Source organism: Schistocerca piceifrons, chromosome 4 (genome assembly GCF_021461385.2).
Source record: "Schistocerca piceifrons isolate TAMUIC-IGC-003096 chromosome 4, iqSchPice1.1, whole genome shotgun sequence".
Lineage (NCBI taxonomy): Eukaryota > Metazoa > Arthropoda > Insecta > Orthoptera > Acrididae > Schistocerca > Schistocerca piceifrons.
In genome coordinates, this window is record NC_060141.1 from 375,244,818 (window position 1) to 375,265,727 (window position 20,910).

The window sequence follows — 20,910 nt, forward strand, 5'->3', positions numbered from 1 at the left end:
ACCATATGCTCTTTCCATTTTGTTAATTCTTACGTCTATTGCACATTTTTGTAGTCCATTCTGTTGTATAGTTTCTCCAATATATTTAAATTTATTTACTTGCTCTGTTTTAACTATTTGTGTGCCTATGAATTTTGGCACATTTTTTTTATATTTGTCATGAATTTTGTTTTTCAGATGAAATTTTGAGACCAGTTCTGTTTCCTATTTTTTCCAAAAGGTTCATTTGAATAACTGCTTCTGTCTGGTTTTCTGAAAGTATTGCAAAATCATCCGCAAAAGCTAAGCAGTTTACCTTAATTCCGTTTGTTTCCCTTCCCAGAGTTATTGGTTCAATTTTGTGATAGTTTTAGCTCCGAATTCCAGATCCTTAGAATTTTTTCTAGAACACAATTAAACAGTAAAGGTGATAAGCCATCACCTTGTCTAACGCCAGTTTTCATTTCAAATGGCTGAGATACTTCTCCCATAAATTTGACTATAGATTTTGTACCTGTTAGTGTTTCATGAATAATATTTGCTAATTTTGATTTAACACCACATTCTCTAATGACCTTATCTATTGTTTCTCTGTCTACACAATCAAATGCTTTCTTGAAATCAATAAATGACACTATTATTGGTTTGATGGTTAACATTCTATGCCAAATTATTGACTTCAGGTTAAAAATTTGTTCTGCTCAGGATTTCCCTTTCGAAAACCACCCTGATATTCTCCCCGTTGTTTGTCGAAAGTATCTACCACCCTGTTCAGGAGTTATTTATTTATTATTATTATTTCTATTTTTCTCAGACCTTAGGTCTGGTTAAAAATGGAAAGTGACGCGGACCTTCATCAAGCGTGACTTCCTTTTAACTGTATGGTATATGTTACATTGTATTTAGGAACTTTCGGGTTATTGAACACGTATCAATAATTACGGATTTCTGTAGTTGTATATATACGTTTGGATGTAGCTGTATTGCATTGATGTACTGGTGGATATTGTGTGGTATGACTCCTGTAGTTGATAGTGTAATCGGTATAACGTCAACTTTATCCTGATGCCACATGTCCTTGACTTCCTCAGCCAGTTGGATGTATTTTTCAATTTTTTCTCCTGTTTTCTTCTGTATATTTGTTGTATTGGGTATGGATATTTCGATTAGTTGTGTTAATTTCTTCTTTTTATTGGTGAGTATGATGTCAGGTTTGTTATGTGGTGTTGTTTTATCTGTTATAATGGTTCTGTTCCAGTATAATTTGTATTCGTCATTCTCCAGTACATTTTGTGGTGCATACTTGTATGTGGGAACGTGTTGTTTAATCAGTTTATGTTTTATGGTAAGTTGTTGATGTATTATTTTTGCTACATTGTCATGTCTTCTGGGGTATTCTGTATTTGCTAGTATTGTACATCCACTTGTGATGTGATCTACTGTTTCTATTTGTTGTTTGCAAAGTCTGCATTTATCTGTTGTGGTATTGGGATCTTTAACAATATGCTTGCTGTAATATCTGGTGTTTATTGTTTGATCCTGTATTGCAATCATGGATCCTTCCGTCTCACTGTATATATTGCCTTTTCTTAGCCGTGTGTTGGATGCATCTTGATCGATGTGTGGCTGTGTTAGATGATATGGGTCCTTGCCATGTAGTGTTTTCTTTTTCCAATTTACTTTCTTCGTATCTGTTGATGTTATGTGATCTAAAGGGTTGTAAAAGTGGTTATGAAATTGCAGTGGTGTAGCCGATGTATTTATATGAGTGATTGCTTTGTGTATTTTGTTAGTTTCTGCTCGTTCTAGAAAGAATTTTCTTAAATTATTATTATTATTATTATTTTTATAACCAGTAGCGTTGTTTGGTAAGCAGTCGATTCTTAAATAACACGATTCAGAATGTCAATAAATTGTTGAAAGCGTTTATTTGTTGTGGAGGATTAATGGGAACCAATCACGTGTTCATGTTTCAGTTTCCTCACATCAAGTTCGCCTCCTCCTTAACAACACACCTTAAGTACTACTGCCCAGAAACATAGATAATGCCTTAAGCTTTTGCAGTATTTCCTGCTTCATTCACAGATCGCCAAAAATAATGGAGAATATACAAGACAGTTTTCTTGCCTCAAGATTTGCGGACATGCATCTATCGTAGTGAGATACCCTTGTTGTTTGTTGTGTTCTTCATTCCGAAGATTGGTTTGATGCAGCTCTTTATGCTACTCTATCCTTGCAAGCTTCTTCCTCTCCGAATAACTACTAGAACTTAAATCCTTCCGAATCTGCTTGCTGTATACATCTCTTGGTCTCCCTCTACGATTTTTACCCTCCACACTTTCGTCCAATACTAATTTCGTGATCCCTTGATGACTTAGAATGTGTCCTATCAACCGAGCTCTTGTTTTCGTTAGGTTGTGCACCAATTTATTCTCTCCCCAACACTACTCAGGACTTCCTCGTTACTTGCGTGATGTACCCATCTAACCTTTAGCATTCTTTTGTAGCACCGTATTTCAAAAGCTTCTATTATATTCTTGTCTACACTGTTTATCGCCCATGTTTCACTTCCATACATCGCTCAAATTCATACAAATACTTTCCGAAAATACTTACTAACACTTAAATAAATATTCGATGTTAACAAATTTCTTACCTTCAAACACGCTTTCCTTGCCATTGTCGGTCTTCGTTCTATATCCTCTCTACTTCCGCCGTCATCAGTTATTTTGTTGCCCAAACAGCAAAACTCATCGACTACTGTAACTGTCCCGTTTTTTAATCTGATTCCCCCAGCATCACATTATTTAATTTGACTACATTCCATTATCCTTATTTTGCTCTTATTGATGTTGATTTTACAGTCTCCTTTCAAGACACTTTCCATTCCGTTCAGCTGCGTTTCTAAGTCCTTTGCTGTTTCAGAAAGAATTAATTTGTCATCGACAAACCTCAAATGTTATGTATCTTTTCCGTTAACTTTGATTCCAACTCCAAATTTTTCTTTGTTTTCTTTAGTGCTTGCTCAATGTACAGATTGAATAACATCGAGTATAGAGTACAATCCTGTCTCACTCTTTTCGCGACCTCATTGCTTCCCTTCCATGCCCCTCGATTCTTATAACTGCTGACTGCTTTCTGAACAAGCTGTAAACAGCATTTCGCTCCCTGTATTTTACGACTGATACCTTCATAATTTCAAAGAAAGTGCACTACTCAACACTGTCAATAGGTTTCTCTAATTCTACAATTACTGTAAACTTAGCTTTGTCTTTTGTTAACCTATCTTCTAAGACAAGTCGTAGGGTCAGTATTGTCTCACGTGTTCGTACATTTCTCCGGAATCCAAACAAAACTCCAAGGTGTCAAACGAGAGCTCATTGGAGGACAGGGTGGAGCTCTATTGTGTTTTCTGATGAAAGCTGGTTCTGCCTCCGTGTCAGTGATGGCTGTGTGTTTTTTAAAAGGAGGATAGTTGACGGCCTGCAACCAACCTGTCTCTGTACTGGACACAGTGGATGTACACCTGCCGTTATGATGTGGGATGCGATTTCGTATGACAGCTGAAGCACTCTTGTGGTTGTTCCACGCACTCTCACTGCAAATTTATACGTCAATTTGGCGATTCGACCTGCTGTGCAGCATTCCAGGGATGTTCTCCAACAGGATAACGCTGGCCCACATCCTTCTGTTGTAACCCAACATGCTCTATAGAGCGTCGACATGTTGCTTTGGCCCGCTCGACCACCAGAGCTGTCTCCAGTCGAGCATATATTGGACATCATCGGAGGACGACTCCAGCGTCATCCACAAACAGCATTAACCTCCCTGCATTGACCGATCCAGTGCAGCTGGCATAGAATTCCATCCCACGAAATGACCACCGATACCAAAATGTTCAAATGTGTGTGAAATCTTATGGGACTCAACTGCTAAGGTCATCAGTCCCTAAGCTTACACACTACTTAACCTAAATTATCCTAAGGACAAACACACACACACCCATGCCGGAGGGAGGACTCGAACCTCCGCCGGATCCAGCCGCACAGTCCATGACTGCAGCGCCTTAGAACGCTCGGCTAATCTCGCGCGGCCCACCAATATGACACACTGCAAGCGCGTCTACATGCTTGCATTGAACATTCTGGCGGCTACACCGGTTATTAATGTACCCACATTTCACATTTTCAATGGCATATCTCGCGCTTACATTCACCTGTGATCTTACAATTTTAATCACTTAAATATGTTACCTAGGCAAATATATTCCCGAAATTTCATTATTCTACATTAATTATTTTTTGGTGTTGTGATTTTTTCCATCAGTGTATTATGACTCTCTGTATATTATCAATTGAAAATGGATCAGCTAAAAACTGTGCGAAGTACCCTCCGCCGTTCCCTGCGCGGCGGCTTGTGGGTACCTCCGTAGTGCGGCGGTCGGTCAGCATCCGTCAGACTGCCACGGTACAGGACTCCGAGCGCGGCCGGGCAGGTGGGGGCAACAGCGTGGCCGCGAGCTGACGACCTTCACAAGTCTCCGCCCCAGCCGAGGGCGCAGCAGAGGGCAGCGAGGCCGCCTCATTTATACCATCGGTTTTTTTTTTTTTTACTGGCGCCAGTAAATCGACTTTGGTCATGTGCTTACTTATTTATGGGGCGGGTCGGCGCGGCCCCGGGGGTGCTCGGTGGCCGAGGCAGGGTGGGCCTCCGGCTCCCCCTCCCCCTCCCCCTCCCACCCTCTCCCATTCACGCCGCAGCCTTGTTAGTCAGCCAGCTGCCTCATCCCCCTCCCCTCTCCGCCCTCCTCAAGCTGCTCCAGTTCCTCGCCCGTGACCAACAACCCCCTCTACTACTCGTAGCTTGAAACACAGAATTCGAACTCACAGTACAGTGTTAGAATACGCCCACTGTCTAAAACGACACACTAATACGTGGCCAATAGATACTCATCCTTTGGTTGAAGCTCAGTTTTTGTCCGTGTTTGCATCCTAATATGTTATTGTCGTAATGCGATTCTGCCTTGTGCAAACACAAATTCTTCTTGTTTAACATTTAACTGGGTGTTAAAGAAGAAGGCAATTTTCTGCTATGAAAGCGGTTGGCGACTGACAGTTGAAACGACACTAGCTCCCCAAGTGGCGATGAAGCTGGACATCTCAGTCGTAACAGCACCATAAGAATAATGTTTGATTTTAATCCTTTTTTACGTAATTTACGAAATAGTTATTATATTCTAGCGTTCGAAGAATTAGTAAAATATGAAGAGACATTAATACTGGAAAATATAGACAGAATTAAAACTCGTGAATGAAATGACATAAGCTACTATGTATTCGCGAAGAACTTTTTCGAACTCACTTTCGTTTTCTCATTTTGTCACACATTTTCTTTCATTGGCATTCTTATCTGGCTTAACAGTAAAACAAGAGCGTTTTTCTTTTAAGTACCTCCATCCAGTACAGGCTGACTTTCTTCTCTTGGTTTCTATCATATTTCTGTGGCTGCCTACTAGTATTATGATAGGTAGTTTCCTCATCCCGTAATATTTTGTACATTTACACGTCACTCGCATTTTCCAACATGTGAATAATTTGATTTCACCCCATTACTTCATCTTCGAAAGATGTCTGTGTCGAAGATTCTCTTTTTTATGATGTTGAAGTTTTACGGTTCTGATTCAGCAATATTTGTGGAATTGGTCCTTCTGAATGTTTAGATTTTTTGCTTCTGACATTTTATTATCACGGTTCTTTGTTAATTCTCTCTTCAGCGACACCTGTGACCGTGTTCGTAAGGCACAGTAATTTAACTGGCTTGCCATTTGGTGCAGCTGAAAAGAAAAAGCAATCTTTACTAAATGCCTGTAAGTAACAACAGGGTCATAACTAAGCAATCGTGTAAGGTACTCTACTCACAGGAAATCTAAAGACTGACAAATATGGTATGTTCTTTTTGTCATTGTTGCAATTTATTGTGCTACATGCACTGTGTTTTGTAAAAACCGTGTTCCAAATCTATATAATCGATACTATTCGCTTTCATCAGAGGCCGTACTGAAGAGTTAAGCTTACTGCCAGCTTAGCGTATTGCTGTTACGATGCATAACAACCATGCTCGTCTTTGTTACCGTCTGCGGTAGCAGCGCGCCAATCGGCCAGCAAAATGAACTGTTGACTGTTACATATGATGACTGCAAGTATTATCATTTAAATAAATTTACAACATTGTTTTTACAAAACGAAGCGCGTTTATTGCAAAAAAAATGCAGAATAAACAAGAAGAAGACACCAAGACTGTCAGTTTTGGGTTGCTGAAACCCTGACCATTCATTAGGTATGAGAAACCTTAAATGTCAACGTGGTAAATATATTGTAGGCAAAAAAATAGTATACCGTTTAAGAGGTTTCCAAGTCACTCAAGAGTTGTTGTTGCAGGTTCGCAGGTTCGAATCCTGCCTCTGGCATGGATTTGTGTGATGTCCTTAGGTTAGTTAGGTTTAAGTAGTTCTAAGTTCTAGGGGACTGATGAAGTTAGCTGTTAAGTCCCATAGTGCTCGGAGCCATTTGAACCATTTTTGAATACATGAAATGATTACATTTACAGATCAATAGCAGAAGCTGTTCTGAGGTACCGGGTATTGGCCCATTGCTGAAACACCCATATCAATAGATGGTGTAGCCTCCACAGGCGAATCTGGCATTCAGTCGATCATACAGACGGCGAATATTGTCCTAGGATACGTTATGTATACCTGCTCGTCTCGTTCACGTGGTTGTGTAAGGGTTGTCCGTTGGCGAATCACACGAGTCACTTCTCGTCCCACAATCCCACACCTGCTCCACTGGAGACAAGTCTAGGTATCGTGCTGGCCAGGGAAGTTGCTGCACTTTTCCCAGAGCACGTTGAGATCCACGGGTAGTGCGTGGGCGAGCATTATCTTGTTGGATCAACACATCACCTTCCTTTTGCAAGAATGGCAAAAGAGCGGGCCTAACAACATTCAAGAGATGCTGAGCGCAGGTTATCATCCCCTCCATAAAAACCAACAGGGTTCCAGAGTAAGACATGGGGTGAGGCCGGTGCGTCTTGGACAAATGCGCGCTACGAGACAGCGCTCAGCAGGTCTACGTCGTAAGCGCAGACAATTCTGGACAATTCAAGCGAGTGATCTGGCCACGCTGATCGAATGATACTAATCCCATCGAACATTTTCGCATTTGTATACGGCTGTAGTGGCAGCATGGCTCAACATTTGCGCAGGGTCTTCCAACGACTTGTTGAGCCCATATCATGTGGAACTGCACTACGCCGGGCAAAAGAAGGTCTAACACGATGTTGGGAGGTATCCTATGGCTTTTGTCACCTCAGTGCATTGCTTGGAAACCATTTTATTTACTTGTTAATACCTTGATAATCACTGACGTAGCATTCATTAGAGTCCCGAGATAGTTGAAGCGCCGCCTCCAGGATACGAGAAGGCGAATCTTTCCCGTGTCGAATCTGCCTCGCGTACTATCGACAGGGGCTAGCGAGCCAGGCAACCTGAATGTGGTTTTTAGATCGTTTCCCCACATCCGACTAGGTTAATACCAGGATGGTATCCGCACGCTACGGAACTGCTAGAAGAGTTTCTAATACTTGAACAGAGATGTTCTCTAGACGCACAGGAGGTTTCACTTTAAATGTCAACTGCCAATACCTAAACCAAGGGTATATCCTCTGCAGGTCTTCCTGTATATCGCAACAATTTTCTAACCTTTGATTCTTTTTATATACAACACTATAATCCATGGAGAGCCTCCCGGAACTTCCAACGTCAGCCCCTAGGTCATTAATTATATACAGAGTGTCCCAAAGAAACACCAGTATGTTGTGCATGGAGGCGCGCTGATTGGTTTTCAAAGGCTCTATATCCGGAAACGCACGGCTTGATTGCTGCAGTGCGTCGAAGTCTGAGATTTGTGTACGTTCCAAATTACGTCAATAAACCCAAAATGAGTGGTACATCGCGATGTCTACATTAAAAACGGGTTTCGAACTGCGCACCTCCTTCATCAATGCAGAATCTTCATTGGTGGTGTTGAGCCTCACGCATATGAGTCAATACGTTTGGTTGTCTTTGATGTATTTCAGTCGCTCCGTGTACTCGAGCAATAAGCAATCGTGTCAACCTGTACCGCATCAAAACAGCCTGAAGGTGACGCAATGAAGCATCGAAACTGGTAGCAACAAAATAAAATAAAATCTTAAGGACGGCTGTAGGTGTTTTTATTTTTTATCACTATAGTAAACGGCCGTTGTCCCACAGGCGTCCTGCTAAATGGATAGACATACAAAAGCTCGAGCAATAAGGTCTTCAGTTGACGTTGCAGGTGTGCCATACACCATACTCTTCATGCCGCCCCACGGAAGGTAGTCGCGAGTTTTCAGATCTGGCGATTGCCCTGGCCATGGAAATGATCCACCCGTACCAATCCATCGATTGGGATGTACAACGTTGAGGTGATTCCGCTCATTGAGATCGAAGTGTGCTGGTACTCCGTCATGTTGCGGCCACACGTCCATCCAACAGCTAATAAATGTGATATAGATTGGTGCTGTCAGTCTGTTTGACTCTAGACATGGTCTGATATGGTCACCAATTACCCCGGCCCAGATTTTAATACTGACCCTATGTTGGTGATTCTGAATCACCTGCAGATGCTGATTTTCGTTCGCCCAAACACGCATGTTGTGCAAGTTTAATATGCCGTCTCTTGTAAACGTTCATTCACCGGTGAATAGCACCAAGCTCGGGAATTGTGGCTGGAGTATGCATTGTTGTAAATACCATTGCACAAACTGTGCTCGTCGTGGGTAGTCCTGGACTTTCTGCAGATGGCACGGATGGAGCTGCTGTTCATGGACTACACGTCACACGGCACTTTTACCCGTGTGCAGCGGCTGCGCCACCTGCCGAGTGATTGTGGGTTGGGTTGTTTGGGGGAAGAGACCAAACAGCGAGGTCATCGGTCTCATCGGATTAGGGAAGGATGGGGAAGGAAGTCGGCCGTACCCTTTCAAAGGAACCAGCCCGGCATTTGCCTGGAGCGATTTAGGGAAATCACGGAAAATCTAAATCAGGATGGCCGGATGCTGGATTGAACCGTCGTCCTCCCGAATGCGAGTCCAGTGTGCTAGCCACTGCGCCACCTCGCTCGGTCGAGTGATTGTGGCTGGGTCCTCCTCGAACGTAGCCAGCAAATCCTCCTCCAGTCGTAGTGTTCGAGCTGAGCGTGCTCGCGGGGGCCCTACACGATATTAGACATGTGTACCAGTTTCTTTGGCTCTTCAGTGTGAACTGAACGGTTTTCGAGCAGTCGCTTGCAAATGTATGCTACTACTAAACTGCTTATCGTGACCTCGGTTTTGGTATAATGACGTCGTGTGCGGTGTTCATTTGCATCTACGTCTACTACCTGCAAATCACTGTGAAGTACATGGCAGCGGGCACATCTCATGTTCCAGTCATTAGGCCTCCACTCAGTGTCGAGCATGGGAAGAAGACACTACTCGCCAGGAATCGGGAGCGGCAGTGGTCAGGTCTGATGCGGAGACTTGAAGCGACTCTTCATCCGTCAGAGTCCGGGACCTGACCGGCCCTCTCCGGGCCTGTATAGCCGCCTGTGGAAGGAGACGGCGCGCTACCGCGTATGTACGAGACCGCGCGGACGTAAAACAGTGTCTTCCGATCAGCACGCTGCGTGCTGTGACTCTCAATCCACGTAGTGGCGAATCTGGCGCCCCCTGACGCTATGTCAGCTGTTGGCGCTCGACTGTGTACTGTGGCAGCTGTTAGCACTCGACTGTGTACAGTACAAATCACTCTTCTCTTTACTAACAACCACGTGGGTGAGGCATGAACTATTCCTGGCTCGCTAAACATAGGCGCAAATGTGCTGCACGAGCTATGCAGAGGGCAGCCCTGCATACAACACAGAATGACTGTTTAAATGCCTCTGAGCGCGCTAAATTTATGTATTCTTGTGTTCACGATGCCTACGGGAGCCATACATTGGACTTTTTAGTACAGAGTAATCATTTAAAGCCATTTATTGTAAGTAGGCTTTCTCGTGATACACTACTGGCCACTAAAATTGCTATACCACGAAGATGACGTGCTACAGACGCCAAATTTAACCGACAGGAAGAAGATGCTGTGATATGCAAATGATTAGCTTTTCAGAGCATTCACACAAGGTTGGCGCCGGTGGCGACACCTACAACGTGCTGACATGAGGAAAGTTTCCAACCCATTCCTCATACACAAACAGCAGTTGACCGGCGTTGGCTGTTGAAACGTTGTTTTGATGCCTCGTGTAATGAGGAGAAATGCGTACCATCACGTTTCCGACATTAATAAAGGTCTCGTAAATGACATGACCCATACATTCTCAGGATATGCCTAAGGCCTCTGCTATCTTTTTAGCAGATATCCTCCAATCATCCCTGATCACTGAATGATCCGGAACTGCTATTTGAGCTGGCCATCCAGGACGCTCTTCATCTTCAGTTCTGAAATGCCCTGTTTAAAATGCAGCAGCCAAATTCTTATCAGTGTAGTAAGAAGGCTAGTTTCCACCCAGTGTAGCAGACATATCGTCATACATTTGTGTGGCCATTTTTCCTCAATAAAAGGATACTTAACCACAGCACTACTATTCCTCACTGTGAATTCTCTTTATCCTTGCGCCATTTTCACTTCAAATCTGCACAGAAAAACACAAACCAGTGTTACTCCTACGCAATTACTATCACATACACTGGCGGGAAAAAATTAGTACACCCGGAAAGACGACGTCGATTTTGATCCGATTACGGCAGATGACGTACACCAATAATGGTTTCAAAGTCGTCCGCCAGCAGATAGTGTAGTGGTTCAAATGGCTCTGAACTCTATGGGACTTAACATCTGAGGTCAACAGTCCCCTAGAACTTAGAACTACTTAAACCTAACTAACCTAAGGACATCACACACATCCATGCCGGAGGCTGGATTCGAACCTGCGACCGTAGCTGTCACGCGGTTCCAGACTGCAGGGCCTAGAACCGCTCGGCCACAGCGGCCGGCTAGCGTAGTGGCATAGCTACAACAGCACCATCTGTGTCTACTCTTTAATAGGGAATGCTCACAGCTGGAAAGCTCAGTGTGATACAAACGTGTGAAACAAGCAGGCAACCATGCCACGGAGCCTCACTCGTACTTCCTACAGCCAACTGAGCGATTTCAAAGGATTCAAATTGTGGCCTTCCGAGTGGCGGGGTGGTTCTTTTGGAGAATTGCCACACAAGTTAGACGTGATGCTTCACTTATGTGACTACTCTGATATCAGTGATCATGTGAATATTCTCACACTCGTGGACGAGGTTCTGGATGTCCACGCAGCACAGATTCCCACCAGGATCATTGTATTGTAAGGGCAGCAGTGGTAGATCGTACAGCTACCACAGCACAATAAGGGAGCTTATGAGCCCAGATGTTTCAACGCGAACTGCTGCGAACCGGTTGGTAGCAGTGAGACTACTGGCACGCACACCTCTAGCCCGTCTTCCACCCAAGCCACAGCATCGACGCGCACAGCTCGACTGGTGCCGTCAGAGGATCGCTTGGAAGATGGAATGGCGCGCCGTGATCTTCACCGATGAAAGCAGCTTCTGCCTGCACACAAGCAATGGTCGTCTGCACGTACGACTTAGTCCTGGTGAGCACTGTCTCGTAGACACACACTGGCCTCACCCCAATCTTTGCGGTCGGGAGTGCAATAAACAACTACTTTCGTTCACCTTCGGCGTTTCTGGAGATGACGCTAACTAGCGCTCGGTAGTTGCAAAATGTTATAACACCCGTTCTTTGCCGTTCTTGCAGCAGAAAGGTTGTTCCAAAAGGATAATGCTCCCCCACACACTGCCCTTGGAACTCAACGTGCTCTGGAAGACGTGTAGTGACTTTCGTGACCAGCGCAATTATCGAACTTGGCACCAATCGAGCAATTGTGGGACATGATGGGACGAGAAGTGACTCGAGCAACTCGTCAACCAACAACCCTTACAGAACCACGTGAACAAGTCAAGAAGTTATGGAAAAACTTATCGTAGGACAATATTCGCCATTTGTACGATCGACTGGATGCCAGAGCAGCACTTGCATTGCCATCTGTGGAGGGTATACCAAGTAGTAATATGGACGTTTCAGTATTGGTCGATACATCGTGCCTCAGAACCGCTGGTGCTATTTGTTTTATTTAATCGTGGGGCTAGGGCCCCCCGTTGGGCAGACCGTTCGCCGGGTGCCGGTCTTTCAATTTGATGCCACTTCGGCGACGATGAGGATAGCACAACACTCAGTCCCAGAGCGGAGAAAATTTCCCAACCCAGCCGGGAATCGATCCCGGGTCCAGAGGATTGACAATGTCACGCTGACCATTCAGCTATCGGGGGCGGACGCTGGTGCTATTGATCTGTGTATGTAATCATTTCATGTACTCCATATGCACTGCTGCAGTAATAAATTTTGATTGAACAGGAAACCTATAAAACAGTGTACCAATTTTTCCCGATCCTGTGTAATGTGAAGAACAGGATTTAACGCCAAAACATCAGAACTAATCCACTTCCATTTTAAATATGAAAAGTGAAGGACATAGCGGCACCACTTCATAAAGGGTGTCCGAAAAGTCTTTCCCTGATTACATAAATTGATAACTCAGGCAAGAAGTAAGATACAAATATGAAACTTGTGTCGAATTGTTTACAACTACCAAAGTTTTTTTCTGTTTTAGGCTCGCATTACGTAAGTAGTGGATGAGGTGCAGTGCCCAAGAAGCCATGTTAAACAATCAGGAGAAGGCACAATGTGTCCTGTGGTACCATGAGACACGATCACCAACCACAGTGCATAGACACTTCTAGACAACATTTGGAAGGAATCCACCTGATGTCAAGAGCATTAAAGCCTGGTATGAGAAGTTCAAGAACACAGGATCGGTTGCTGACCTTCCGAGGTCTGGTCGACCAAGAACCTCAGCAGACAAGGTGGAAACTGTAAGGCAGTCTTTTCTACGAAGTCCGAAGAAATCGGTGCGCATGGCCGCACGTGAATTACAGATGCCAAAAAGCTCTCTCCATGACATTTTACACGAACGTTTATTGTTTCGTGCATACAAAGTGCAAATCGTTCACGCCTTGTTGCCCAATGACAGTACACGTCGATATGACATTGCGGTCGAAATGCTATCAGGTATTGAGGACGATGATGGTTATCTCAGACGAATTGCCTTTTCCTACGAAGCGACCTTTTTTGTCAGTGGAGTAGTAAATCGCCATAATGTGCACATTTGGAGTTCACAACCCCCTGGCGAGGTCATGGAGTGCACCAGAGGCAGTCCAAAGGTGAATGTTTGGTGTGCGCTATTGCACGATCGAATTGTCGGGCCATTCTTCTTCGCTGAGGCTACCATCACATCTGCAGTGTATCTGGACATGTTGCAACTGTATGCTGTTCCTCAGCTGCTTCAGTATCGCCCCTATGTCTTGTTTCAGCATTGGGGTTTGGACGTCCGTGCCTATCCCGATATGACCTTTCCTGGGCGATGGATTGGTCGTGATGGGCCAACGGTTTGGCCTCCGCGCTCTCCTGACATAACCCCATTAGACTTCTTTTTATGGGGTTATGTCAAGGACGAGTTCTACCGAACACGTGTACCAGATCTTGAAACCCTGCGGCAACGGATAACCACAGTCGTTGAATCGATCCCTCCGGTGATGTTGGCTAATGTGTGGACGGAAATTGAATATCGCCTAGATATGCTATGTGCTACCAAGGGTGCTCATGTGGAAGTTTACTGGTGTGAAAAAAACTTTGATAGTTTTTAAATAATGAGACACCAGTTTCATATTTGTATCTTACTTCTAACCGGAGTTATCAATTTATGTAATCAGGGAAAGACTTATCGGACAGCCTGTATATCATCTGTGTGACGGTACGTCACATAAATATTGACATTTTTAGCGCTTGTAAATCGTAGTTTACGTATTTTATGAGTATAATTAGTGTAAAAGATATAGTTAATGTTTCTGAAACAACTGATATGCAGCGATATCATCTTTATTTAATGTCTATGAAAATAAAAAAGGATCGAAAGAGACGCGATTGTACGGCCGAGGAGGAAGGACGTATTTTGTGTTACACACTGTTGTGGTTGGCAGGAGAGCCAATACCGTGTTACTAGAGGAAGCCGAAAGGCACGCGTTTTAGCTCACGCAGGTTGGCGTGAGGTCTAGAACAGGACAAGGAAATTAGAATTTAGGAAAAACGGACGTAGCTGGTGGAATACTTAACTTTAATCCATTAATGGTGAACGTCGCTCTTGACGGTACATTATTCACAGTATCAATAGTAACTGGTAATGGCGCCTTGCTAGGTCGTAGCAAATGACGTAGCTGAAGGCTATGCTAACTATCGTCTCAGCAAATTGAGAGCGTATTTTGTCAGTGAACCATTGGTAGCAAAGTAGGTTGTGCAACTGGGGCGAGTGTTAGGAAGTCTCTCTAGACCTGCCGTGTGGCGGCGCTCGGTCTGCAATCACTGATAGTGGCGACACGCAGGTCCGACGTATACTAACGGACCGCGGCCGATTTAAAGGCTACCACCTAGCAAGTGTGGTGTCTGGCGGTGACACCACATTCCTCCCCCGCAAATCGGCGTACGGTTGTGGCATAAGGCTTCCGCCCGCCGTGGGGAGGACCCCATGTTGTATGCGACGAGGTGGGGAGCCTAACAACAGGCGAGGCTGTGCCACCCGCACCCTGCCATTGAGACCGCAGGGAGCTAGGAAACGCCTGAAAACCTGCTCCAGGGTGCACGCCAACATGCGGTGTATGCGCCCGCAGAGAGACAGGAGGGGCCGATGGGTCGACCTCCATCGGGCCGGGGCACCCGACGGGCGAAGACGACATACGGTCCGGAGCGGGCAAGAGTTCCATGTCGGAGGACAACTGGTCACGGGAAGCGATCGGCGGCGCGTGACCCAGGGAGGCGCCCGGCGGTTGCAGCGACGCGTCCACTGCGGGCGTCGCCGGCGGCAGAACAGGCGGCGGCGGCGGCGGCGGCGGCGGCGGAGCGTCGCCATGGGGCAGAATTGAAGGCAGCGTCGGTAACACCTGGGGCCGAGGCGAGCCAGTAGATGGGTCCCCAGGGCACTGACCGGACGGCACCGTCGCTGAAAGCAGACGGGGACCGGCAGATCCCGTGCGACGACAGAGGCGCAGCTGATTGAGATGCCGACGCACCTCACCAGAGGCCCCCAAAACCAGATACATAGCGCGGCCGAGGCAGCGAAGAATGCGCCCTTCGAGCCAACGCCGTGAACCTCGATAGTGGCGGTAGCAGACAACGTCGCCTGGGGCAAAAGCAGGTGTTTGCCGCTGCACAGGAACCTGATGCGGCGGATGTAGCAAAGACATCAAGGTTCGATGAGGGCAACCGTGGAGCAACCCAGCCGGCGAGCGACCATCTCGGGGCTGAAACCGATACGAGGACAAAAAGAGCAAAAACGCGTCCTCCCGAGAATGCGACTCTTTCAACTTCAACATCTGTGACTTGAAAGTCCAGACCAATCGTTCAGCGGCATCGTTTGACTGTGGCGAAAACGGCGCGGACGTCAGATGTTGAATACCATTGGCCTTGCAGAATGACTGAAATTCTGTGGACATGAATTGTGGGCCATTATCGGAAACAATAGTCTGTGGAAGACCTTCGATGCAAAAGATAGCAGATAACGCTTGGATGGTGGAAGATGACGTCGTGGAAGACATCCGGACAACAAAAGGAAAATTACTGAATGAATATACCACAACCCACCATCGAACATTCCAGAATGGACCAGCAAAATCGATGTGTAGGCGTTGCCAAGGGGAAGTGGCTTTTGGCCATGCAAAGAATTTCCGCGGTGGTGCTGAGTTTTGTTCGGCACACACCATGCAAGAAGAGCACATATTCGTAATCGCGGCATCGATTCCGAACCAAGTACAGTGCTGACGAGCAAGTTGTTTCGTTCTCACTATACCCCAATGTCCTTGGTGAAGAAGCTGTAAGACAGAGGACATAACGAACGTGGGACCACGACCCTGGACTGATCATTATCAGAACGCAACAGCAAAACACCACGTCGTACAAAAAGTCTCTCCTGGTGAGCATAAAATCGGCGAACTAACGGATCCCCCATCCGTGACTTTGACAAGGCCCATTGCGTAGCAACAAAACGCAGAACGGTAGCAAGGACAGGGTCGGCAGCTGTGGCTGTAGCTACACGACGAAAATCAATCGGAAACGATTTGACCACGTCATCGGTTTCCGAATCAATGAACATACAAGCAAGTTCGGAGGAATCGAATGCTCTATCCTCAGCAACAGGCAAACGGGACAACGCATCGGCGTTTCCGTGCTTAGCAGTGGACCGATACAAGATATCGTAACGGTACTGCGAGAGGAAAATAGACCAGCGAACGAATTTCTGTGCTGTACGTGGAGGTACAGGCTTGGTCGGATGAAAAAGCGATGTCAAAGGTTTGTGGTCTGTGATGATGATAAAGTGACGACCATACAAGAAATCATGAAACTGTAACACCAAATACGAGAGCCAGTGCTTCTTTCTCGATCTGTGAATAATTTCTTTGCGCAGACGAGAGCAATTTGGACGCAAAGGCAATAGGGCGATCGTGCGATCCATCTTTGTGCGCAAGCACAGCACCGATCCCGAAATCCGATGCATCCACCATCAACAAAAGGGGCTTCTTGGGATCGAATGGCGTAAGGCAAGTATTGGAAAGCAACGCCGATTTCAACTGGCGAAAGGGGCGTTCGCATGACGTGGTCCAGACGAACGGAACACCTTTACGGCGTAAGCGATGAAGCGGAGCTGAAATGGAAGAGGCATGCAGCACATGTCTGTGATAATAGTTAATTTTGCCCAGCACACTCTGTAGCTGCTTCAAATTCTGCAGCAAAGGCAAGTCTTGTATGGCACGGAGGTGCTCGGGACTGGGATGTATGCCTTGGGCATTGAGTACATGTCCCAGGTAGGGCAAGTCACGAGGAAAAAACACACATTTGTCCTTCCGCAAGCGAAGACCATTTTGTCGCAAAAACTGAAATAATGTTCTGAGATTGGCTAAATGTTCTTCTTCCGTCTTTCCAGAGATCACAATATCGTCCAGATAGTTTGCTGCAGTAGGGACCGACGCACAAACAGTTTGTAGATATTGCTGAAACAATGCAGGGGCGGATGCACAGCTGAATGGCAGTCGTTTGAATCGATACAAACTAAAATGCTTGTTAACCACCAAAACGCGCTGGGATTCTTCGTCCACCGGTATTTGCAAGTACGCATCTGCTAGGCCTAACTTTGAAAAATATTTACCCGGGCACAGTTTGTCAAAAAGATCTTCCAGGCAGGGTAAAGGAAAAGTTGCAATCACTAGTTGTGGATTCACTGGCAGTGGCGCGGCCGGGCGCGAGGGCTGTTTACTGCTCTGTGCAGCTCGCCCGGTGGGCTGGTTAACCTGACACACGGCTGGCGAAGTTTCAAATGATTCCTGAGCAAAGTCAAGTGTGTCCTGCCGATCCAATATATCCATCACTTGTTGAAGGGAGGGATTGACTAGTTTCAAAATCTGTTCCCTTATACGAACATCAGAAACGTTCTGTGCAATTGCATCACGCACCATAGTATCTGAATAATGGAGTCCACATTCACACTCAAAAGCACAATCCCTAGTAAGGCCTTGCAAGGTTGCAACCCACTCCCGATTAGTCTGACCTGCCGTACATTTTGTACGAAAGAAGGTATACCTTTTCGCAACTACATTGACTGATTCTTTGAAATATGCATCTATTGCAGACAAAATTTCTTCGTAGGACAGAGTTGCCACGTCGCGTCGGGGAAAAATTTGACTATCACACAGTACGTTTGTACGCAGACCGAAGGCAACAGAAACGGCTGCCACTCGTAACCTTGAATTCTGTAGGTGGCGAGATGGAATCCAAATTGGCGTGACCACTCCGTCCAGCTTTCCAGTGCAGCATCAAAAGGTCGAAAAGTTGGTGCAACTGCGTGTTGTGGCTGCGTTAGCGGTGGAGCGGCAGCTGCCGCATCGTTTTGCATCGCACGTTGACCCTGGATGAGCTGTCCAAGGGCATCCAGCAAGGCCTGCGTCTGCTGATCCTGTAAGCGATAAAATTCGGACAGTACATGGTGGCGAAGCCATTACACAAGTAAATCAGGGCAGTATAGTTAAGAACGCGGTATTATCTCGTCGCCAATGTTGTGGTTGGCAGGAGAGCCAACACCGTGTTACTAGAGGAAGCCGAAAGGCACGCGTTTTAGCTCACGCAGGCTGGCGTGAGGTCTAGAACAGGACAAGGAAATTAGAATTTAGAAAAAACGGACGTAGCTGGTGGAATACTTAACTTTAATCCATTAATGGTGAACGTCGCTCTTGACGGTACATTATTCACAGTATCAATAGTAACTGGTAATGGCGCCTTGCTAGGTCGTGGCAAATGACGTAGCTGAAGGCTATGCTAACTATCGTCTCGGCAAATGAGAGCGTATTTTGTCAGTGAACCATCGCTAGGTAGGTTGTACAACTGGGGCGAGTACTAGGGAGTCTCTCTAGACCTGCCGTGTGGCGGCGCTCGGTCTGCAATCACTGATAGTGGCGACACGCGGGTCCGACGTACACTAACGGACCGTGGCCGATTTAAGGGCTACCACCTAGCAAGTGTGGTGTCTGGCGGTGACACCACACACACACTGTTTTGTTTCGCTATACGGAAGGCAGCCATTGAGCGGCTACACATATTTTATGTAAGTTACTCGCATTTCGCTTAAATAAACGTGTTATTATTATTAGAAAATGAATTTCTTTGTAATAGTTGTCACCTCAAATGCTCGCAGTGGCTAATTATTTTTAATAAGCGTTTTTCAGTAATTTGCGATGCGAGAAGCTCATCTTCCGATGCAAGATCTGGGCGGCCATTACGCGCCGAACTATTAATTTATTTATCAAAGTGTTAACAGTAAATGTAAATGCGAGAGATTTCGTTGTACGAACCTTCTAAAATTGCAACAGATAATTAATTTACGTTAAAGTTCATGTTTTTAAATTATACAGATTCCATGAGTTCAGTAAGTTTTATCTTGGCCGCTCCACGGCAACAATCGAAATTCTCTCAAGCCTTGCTTTGCAATCAATAAATAGAAATTAACAAAATTACATTCAATTCAGTTAACGGCGACTATATTTTAGTCATCACGTTCAAAATCTAAAGTTGGTACATGAGTAACTTAGGCCCTTCAAGAAACCGTTTCATATTTACTTATGCACGTAAGTAAAAGTGATAAGAGAAGACAGGATCCCTGAGAGAAAGAATCCTGCTGATAAAAACAATATCACAACACCAGTTTCATATTTGTATCTTACTTCTAGCCTGAGGTATCAATTTATGTAATCAGGGAAAGACTTTTCGGACAGCCTGTATATCATCTACGGTCTAGGGCATGTACAGCCGTTTTCATTTTGCATTCCATCTACGTCTGGCGTGGGCTCACCATGGTGCGAGGACAGTGGGCGATGTTTCTAGCGACGGCTGATGATCGCTTCAGGAGCCGCCGCTGCGTGTTGCAGCCGCCACTCGCGCCTCGGCGATAGCTTCCGGTCCAGCGGCAGCGGCCGCAACGCAACGTAACGTAACGAGCCCTCGGCCACAGCCACAACCCCGGCGGGCGGCGCGCCTTCCCGCGGCCGCGTTATTTGTTTACGTCACGCGAGCGCGCGCGCATCCATTATTCAAAGCCCGAAGCCCGGCCCTCTGGCACGACTTGCACGTGAAAAACTGCATATTCCTGTTTGTATAAAAATGCGGCCGGGTCGAGGTCCGGCGCTGTTGCGGAATGGCGTTGTGCGGTGTGGTGGTGGACGGTGGGAAAGAGGGGTCGAGGGGGGAGGGGGGGGGGGCGATATGGTGCGCGGGCCGGCGACCGGCGGACACACCGGCATTTGAAAGAGACCGACCGCCGGCCGCACTGTAATGGTGTGATTATTTCTGTTACCTTCAATATTAAATGCACGCCTATCGATTGCGCGCTTTATATCGAGAATAAAAATTTCACGAATTCACACACGGCGGCAGCAGGGCGCCGGTGCTCCCTGCTACGCCTTCCTGCAACAACAATAAAAAAAAGTAGAGAGACGAAAAATAACACAAAAAAACTAATTTATATACATACCACTCAAATCGCATATATGTATTTATGAAATTTGAATGGCGAAAGGAAATGATGCATTAAAAATTAACGCGGCACGTTATCGATACTGAAGCGAGGACAAGTGCGGACACCGCGCCGCAATTTACGGGGCGACACGGCTGGGGTGGGGGCAGCGCTACAGCCGAGGAACGGCCGACCGAGGGCTTTCACTGCCCAGCGGGCAGGCGGATAGCGCGCGGTGACTGCATGGCATCTGCAGCGGCCTCCAGGTGAGCTCACCTGACGAAATACGCTGCCTAAAAAAAATTAACACGTTAAAGGACAAGGACATTTTATTGACAAGAGAGGTGACATGTAGTCCATCGTTGTAGGAGTACATTATAACGAAGTCAGACCAAATGTAACGTAACCTCTGTTGGTCCATCATGGCCAGGGGACATCAGCCGGTAAGTATTTCTCAGTGCCACTAAACTTCACCAACAGCCGTATACCTTAAGATATTTTATTTTACTCAGAAAGCAACCAGTTTCGGCTATTCATTTTGCCACCTTCAGGCCCCATAGGCTTTCATCCAAATAAACGAACTTCTGGAATTCACGATATCCAGAGTTTTATGGTGCTA